Source organism: Garra rufa, unplaced genomic scaffold, assembly GCF_049309525.1.
Source record: "Garra rufa unplaced genomic scaffold, GarRuf1.0 hap1_unplaced_096, whole genome shotgun sequence".
Classification (NCBI taxonomy): Eukaryota; Metazoa; Chordata; class Actinopteri; order Cypriniformes; family Cyprinidae; genus Garra; species Garra rufa.
Window position 1 is genome coordinate 45,871 of NW_027394371.1, and position 6,000 is coordinate 51,870.

General features: G+C 48.6%; 5 non-coding genes across 5 annotated transcripts; 1 reads left to right on the forward strand and 4 right to left on the reverse strand.

Moving 5' to 3' along the window:
• Nucleotides 1–867: 867 nt before the first annotated feature.
• trnak-cuu (transfer RNA lysine (anticodon CUU)) lies at nt 868–940 on the reverse strand. The gene has a single exon. It is a non-coding gene; the product is annotated as a tRNA-Lys (tRNA).
• Nucleotides 941–1,798: 858 nt separating this feature from the next.
• LOC141316517 (U4 spliceosomal RNA) lies at nt 1,799–1,939 on the reverse strand. Its single transcript, XR_012351419.1, has one exon. It is a non-coding gene; the product is annotated as a U4 spliceosomal RNA (small nuclear RNA).
• A 460-nt stretch (nt 1,940–2,399) lies between these two features.
• trnas-gcu (transfer RNA serine (anticodon GCU)) lies at nt 2,400–2,481 on the forward strand. The gene has a single exon. It is a non-coding gene; the product is annotated as a tRNA-Ser (tRNA).
• Nucleotides 2,482–3,760: 1,279 nt separating this feature from the next.
• Nucleotides 3,761–3,833, reverse strand: trnak-cuu (transfer RNA lysine (anticodon CUU)). Its single transcript has one exon. It is a non-coding gene; the product is annotated as a tRNA-Lys (tRNA).
• Nucleotides 3,834–4,691: 858 nt separating this feature from the next.
• On the reverse strand, nt 4,692–4,832 carry LOC141316524 (U4 spliceosomal RNA). Its single transcript, XR_012351425.1, has one exon. It is a non-coding gene; the product is annotated as a U4 spliceosomal RNA (small nuclear RNA).
• Between the last annotated feature and the right edge of the window lie 1,168 nt (nt 4,833–6,000).

Consider the following 6,000-nt stretch of genomic DNA (forward strand, 5'->3'; position numbering starts at 1 on the left):
ATCGGTGGACACCTCTTTGACGAGGACCAACAACCAGCCACGCCAATAAAAGGAAACAAAACGAAGCAAGACTATCTTTCTCAACAAGCCTCCAGAGAGACTGGCAAAAATTGCCGATGCTGACTGTATTTCAAGTCATCCCGGTGGGGTATTGGGTATTGACTTTGTGGCAACATGGAACTTTTGCATCTACATTAATATTAGTCTGTTTCTTCTTATTCTGAGGTCACCGTAGCCACCAGATCCATTCTGTATTCCGATCTGATGGTCACTACAGTCCCCCGGTTCCAGTCCGTACCAAGAGCAGATAGTGGATCAGCACCTTCAGCCGAATGTCAGCGGAAACTATGTCAACTAGATGAGCCCCAGAGACAGATCATCAGTAAAGAAGGCATCCACATGCCACAGCAAACTACTCGAGCTGGTGAAAATGTTCACCAAACACCCGCCGCTGAATTCTTTTAAAACAAGCCAGCTTATTGAAGGTGCACAAGATAAACGCCCTGAGAAAGCTGTGCCTCGCAACCCTAAGAATGGCATAGGCGTTAGTGGACACCTGACGCGCGTGCAAAACTCCGGCATTTCACACGACCCTGGGTGGGCTCGAACCACCAACCTTTCGGTTAACAGCCGAACGCGCTAAACGATTGCGCCACAGAGACAGCCGCTGTTGCTTGCTGCCGCCGGATCACCGGTGTAAAAGCAAGGGTTAGGGTTAGTGATAGGGATTAAAATCGCTCGCACTAACAGCGACATCTGTTTTGAAAGATGTTTCCGGAGCTCGCAAAATCCACTCAGCCTGCGCGGCGAATGGGCACGCTGGAGCCCGCCAGCCACCCTTTTGGGAAGAAAGAGAGTCAACAGAGCCGCCCAACGTGGGGCTCGAACCCACGACCCTGAGATTAAGAGTCTCATGCTCTACCGACTGAGCTAGCCGGGCTGGTCGTGGGCTTCTTCACCGGGTCGGACCCAGTTTTCATCGGCCCCCAAATTACACAGGCGAAACGGAGGCTCTCGCGTTGTGCGAGACTGTCGAGCCCTCCCCGTGGGTAGGGCTTAGAGCAGGCTTAGAGTTTTCTTCTGTCGGTTTTGACCCAATCTATTTTTGGGAAGCGCAGTTTGACCCAGCAGTGCGGGCCAACAACACGTTCTGTTTTGCCGCGTGAAGGCGGGTCAATGCTTTGGACAGCGTATGGTTGAGATGTGATTTTCCACCAATTTGGGGCACCTTTCTTAAGGAAATCAAGGATGATTTGATGGGAAATGGCAAACTGCTGTAGCGTTTGGCTAACAAGCCAAAGCTACAAAGGATGTACCGGTGCCCCGTCGTCCGAGCAGAATCCACATTCGGCCGTAATCGGAGGTTACTACTAACGTTCGATTGTGTCTCATAGGGAGTTTGACGCAGGGCCTCAGTGGAAAACAGGCCCTCGGCGGCTGAAACAAAAGACGAAGAAGGCATCCACATGCACATGATTCAGGAGTGTTAAACAAAGAAACCACGCAAGATGACGAGGTGGTCCAGCGGTTAAGGCGGTGGAAGGCTAATACATTGTGCTCGACATGCACTGGAAGCTTTAGCGCCACTGAGAGCCCACCGGACCAGACAGGCCCAACCTGTTTACGATGGGTAACGGTGAGCTGTAATTGCGCTGCAGTTTAATGATACCCGTCTTGAGGACATATTTACAAAACAACAAGCCTTCTGGCTCTGGCGCTCAATCATCAGCAGACACCTTTTCAACGAGAAGCAAAACCTAAACGAAACAAGACTACTTTTTCTCAACAATACTCTAAGCCTCCAGAGAGGCTAGCAAAAATTGCCAAAGCTGACTGTATTTCAAGTCATCCTGGCGGGGTATTGGGTAAAGTTTTCAACCAGCAATGATCGCGCCTCGGATAAACCTCACAGGCTACAATATTGCCTCTGCGAAACAATGCCGGCGACGGTCGTGACCTTTTCAGGCACCTACGTGGATGTGAACCGACAAGGTGGTAGCAAGCTTTAAACTGCCGCACAAACAGTCTCCTGGCACGGGTTGCTGCACCGTGTTTCTACGGAACAGATTAGAGGTGTGTAAAAGACGGCTCATTCACTATTCCCTCTGTGCTCAAAACAGCCTGCTGAAAGCACAGCAGCAGCTGAAAAGGTCCGCAGCATGGCCTCTCTCAGTCAGCAAGGGGGCGGGGAGGCCGAGTGGTTAAGGCGATGGACTGCTAATCCCATCCTTGTCGTTCGGTTCCTTTAGCACTGGACCTTAATCTAGGTCCTGGGGACCCCATGCTGAACTTTTTGTGTGTCCTCCTTATCTAACACACTCAGTTCAGTTCTTTGAGTTCTCTACTAATGAGCTGATGATCTGAATCGGGAGTGCTAAATAAAAGACGCCACGTAATATGACGAGGTGGCCGAGTGGTTAAGGCGATGGACTGCTAATCCATTGTGCTCTGCACGCGTGGGTTCGAATCCCATCCTCGTCGTTCGGTACATTTAGCAGTGATCCTCGGTCCTGGGGACCCCACTCTGCAATTTTTGTGTGTCTTCCCTATCTGACACACTCAGTTCAGTTCACCGAGCGCTCTACTAATGAGCTGGTGGTCTGAATCGGGAGTGTTAAACAAAAGGACCGCGCAAAACGAAAGGTGGTCGAGTGGTTAAGGCGATGCAAGGCTAGTCCGTTGTGCTCGGCACGCCTTGGTTTGTGTGGGTTCGAATCCCATCCTCTTCATTTGATGCTTTAGCACCACTGAGAGCCCACCGGAACAGACAGGCCCAACCTGTTTACGATGGGTAGCGGCGAGCTGTGACTGTGCTGTAGTTTATTGATAACTGCCGCAAAGTCTTGAGAACATATTGACAAAACAACAAGTCTTCTGGCTCCGGCACGCTATGATCGGTGGACACCTCTTTGACGAGGACCAACAACCAGCCACGCCAATAAAAGGAAACAAAACGAAGCAAGACTATCTTTCTCAACAAGCCTCCAGAGAGACTGGCAAAAATTGCCGATGCTGACTGTATTTCAAGTCATCCCGGTGGGGTATTGGGTATTGACTTTGTGGCAACATGGAACTTTTGCATCTACATTAATATTAGTCTGTTTCTTCTTATTCTGAGGTCACCGTAGCCACCAGATCCATTCTGTATTCCGATCTGATGGTCACTACAGTCCCCCGGTTCCAGTCCGTACCAAGAGCAGATAGTGGATCAGCACCTTCAGCCGAATGTCAGCGGAAACTATGTCAACTAGATGAGCCCCAGAGACAGATCATCAGTAAAGAAGGCATCCACATGCCACAGCAAACTACTCGAGCTGGTGAAAATGTTCACCAAACACCCGCCGCTGAATTCTTTTAAAACAAGCCAGCTTATTGAAGGTGCACAAGATAAACGCCCTGAGAAAGCTGTGCCTCGCAACCCTAAGAATGGCATAGGCGTTAGTGGACACCTGACGCGCGTGCAAAACTCCGGCATTTCACACGACCCTGGGTGGGCTCGAACCACCAACCTTTCGGTTAACAGCCGAACGCGCTAAACGATTGCGCCACAGAGACAGCCGCTGTTGCTTGCTGCCGCCGGATCACCGGTGTAAAAGCAAGGGTTAGGGTTAGTGATAGGGATTAAAATCGCTCGCACTAACAGCGACATCTGTTTTGAAAGATGTTTCCGGAGCTCGCAAAATCCACTCAGCCTGCGCGGCGAATGGGCACGCTGGAGCCCGCCAGCCACCCTTTTGGGAAGAAAGAGAGTCAACAGAGCCGCCCAACGTGGGGCTCGAACCCACGACCCTGAGATTAAGAGTCTCATGCTCTACCGACTGAGCTAGCCGGGCTGGTCGTGGGCTTCTTCACCGGGTCGGACCCAGTTTTCATCGGCCCCCAAATTACACAGGCGAAACGGAGGCTCTCGCGTTGTGCGAGACTGTCGAGCCCTCCCCGTGGGTAGGGCTTAGAGCAGGCTTAGAGTTTTCTTCTGTCGGTTTTGACCCAATCTATTTTTGGGAAGCGCAGTTTGACCCAGCAGTGCGGGCCAACAACACGTTCTGTTTTGCCGCGTGAAGGCGGGTCAATGCTTTGGACAGCGTATGGTTGAGATGTGATTTTCCACCAATTTGGGGCACCTTTCTTAAGGAAATCAAGGATGATTTGATGGGAAATGGCAAACTGCTGTAGCGTTTGGCTAACAAGCCAAAGCTACAAAGGATGTACCGGTGCCCCGTCGTCCGAGCAGAATCCACATTCGGCCGTAATCGGAGGTTACTACTAACGTTCGATTGTGTCTCATAGGGAGTTTGACGCAGGGCCTCAGTGGAAAACAGGCCCTCGGCGGCTGAAACAAAAGACGAAGAAGGCATCCACATGCACATGATTCAGGAGTGTTAAACAAAGAAACCACGCAAGATGACGAGGTGGTCCAGCGGTTAAGGCGGTGGAAGGCTAATACATTGTGCTCGACATGCACTGGAAGCTTTAGCGCCACTGAGAGCCCACCGGACCAGACAGGCCCAACCTGTTTACGATGGGTAACGGTGAGCTGTAATTGCGCTGCAGTTTAATGATACCCGTCTTGAGGACATATTTACAAAACAACAAGCCTTCTGGCTCTGGCGCTCAATCATCAGCAGACACCTTTTCAACGAGAAGCAAAACCTAAACGAAACAAGACTACTTTTTCTCAACAATACTCTAAGCCTCCAGAGAGGCTAGCAAAAATTGCCAAAGCTGACTGTATTTCAAGTCATCCTGGCGGGGTATTGGGTAAAGTTTTCAACCAGCAATGATCGCGCCTCGGATAAACCTCACAGGCTACAATATTGCCTCTGCGAAAGAATGCCGGCGACGGTCGTGACCTTTTCAGGCACCTACGTGGATGTGAACCGACAAGGTGGTAGCAAGCTTTAAACTGCCGCACAAACAGTCTCCTGGCACGGGTTGCTGCACCGTGTTTCTACGGAACAGATTAGAGGTGTGTAAAAGACGGCTCATTCACTATTCCCTCTGTGCTCAAAACAGCCTGCTGAAAGCACAGCAGCAGCTGAAAAGGTCCGCAGCATGGCCTCTCTCAGTCAGCAAGGGGGCGGGGAGGCCGAGTGGTTAAGGCGATGGACTGCTAATCCCATCCTTGTCGTTCGGTTCCTTTAGCACTGGACCTTAACCCTCTGGGGACTGAGGGTGTTTTTGGGCCCTGAAGAAGTTTTGACATGCCCTGACATTTGTGCTTTTTTCAGTATCTTAAAAACATATGAATGGCCCAAATCTGATTATATTGTAATCAGCACAATTTGGGCTACAATAATATGTAAGCAACATGAATGTACATGTTTGTGTTTTTGAGAAAACAACGTTTATGCGTGCTTAGTGAAAAACAAAATTTTTGAAGTCACTGAAATAAAGTCATGAAACACATACAGAATATTTGTTCACAAGACTTTGAGAACTGGATGTGTTAGGCTAGAGTTTTTTCTATCAAATGATGTGAAAATCATCTCGTTCACTTGTTTACACAAAACAGTATATTGATTTAAATTTTTGAAGACACTTTTTGCTTAGAATGGCTGTATGCGAAGAAGGCGTGAATGATCATGAATAATGCTGTGATTCACACCTGAGAAGACAAAGACCTGCATAATGAGCCGCATAATTAGTTATTCAGTCAGATGACTGAGAGGAACAAAGGAATGAATGAAGGAGGAATATAAGGACAAAATATGTTTGTAGCTTATTTTGAATAGATTTATTTATCAAGAAAAATAACTTGAGATTCACTTGTGGACTTCTTTAACATCTGAAGATGGTACAGTGCTCTCAGGAAAACAGTTTGAGGAGACTCAAGTAAATGTCAGCAGGATTCATGTGTTGTGCAGGTTTCCAATCACTAAAAACAACAAAACAAAACATCTGTGAGCATGTTAATATCAGCAGCATCATACTATTTATTTATATATATATTATGATTTTGTAGTCATAGACCCACGCATTTTGTACAAACGTAAAAAGGAC